Raw genomic sequence first — 875 nt, 5'->3', positions numbered from 1 at the left:
CTAAGACCATGATTTTAAAATTCCAATCCTCTGGTGATGTGACATTCAAGCTTAACTAAAGGTTTCCTCTATTTGGCAGTCTTCAGTAAAGCTCACTCAATTCTAGAATATGTTATTCTTTTTTCTCTTTCTACCAAAACCTTTAACTCCTGCAATCAAACTCCTTAGTTTTAAAGATTGAGCTCTTCCGTTATTTCTCAAAAAGCACCCACAAGCTAAATCTAATCCACAACTCTTCCTAAATTCTAATTCTGAATAACAAAAATCTGACAGATCATGATGTTTCTGGTTGGTGTTGGGTGCCAAACTACCCTGAGGCTTGATTGATTGGATTCTAAATGGCTGGCCCTCTCCAAGGGCACCTTCATTCTTTTGGAATACATCATGTGTGGAATCAATGAGGCATCAAGTTTCTAACCAAACAAATAGCCTGCAAAATTATAGTTGTATCCAGACTGTTTTATGAACATGAGACAGGCCGCTGTTACCCTATTTGTCTTCTTGACAAGTTCTAGCTGCACAGCTTCAGTTCCAAGTGTCAAATGTCAGTTAGTGGAGGTGTGTGTCACCAGTCAAGGGACACCAAGGCACAGATGGTGCCGTGAAAGTCATGCTCACAAAGATTTATATAGAAAGATGTTCATCACAACATTATTCATAATAGCAAAAATGACAGACCCTAAATGTCCAATAATAAATTATGGCCCCTCCATCAGATGGAAAAGTATGAGGCCACTGACAAGCAAGCATCTTTTTAAAAAAAGTTTTAAGGGCATCCTAAAAAGTGAAAAACCAAGCTATAAAACTGTGTATGAAAATTCTGTGTGTGTATAAATGCCTATAAAAATAATAATTGGGGAAACAGTATTGCTGGA

The sequence above is a fragment of the Propithecus coquereli genome, unplaced genomic scaffold, assembly GCF_000956105.1.
Source record: "Propithecus coquereli isolate 6110/MARCELLA unplaced genomic scaffold, Pcoq_1.0 Scaffold110, whole genome shotgun sequence".
Classification (NCBI taxonomy): Eukaryota; Metazoa; Chordata; class Mammalia; order Primates; family Indriidae; genus Propithecus; species Propithecus coquereli.
This window is presented reverse-complemented; position numbering follows the sequence as displayed.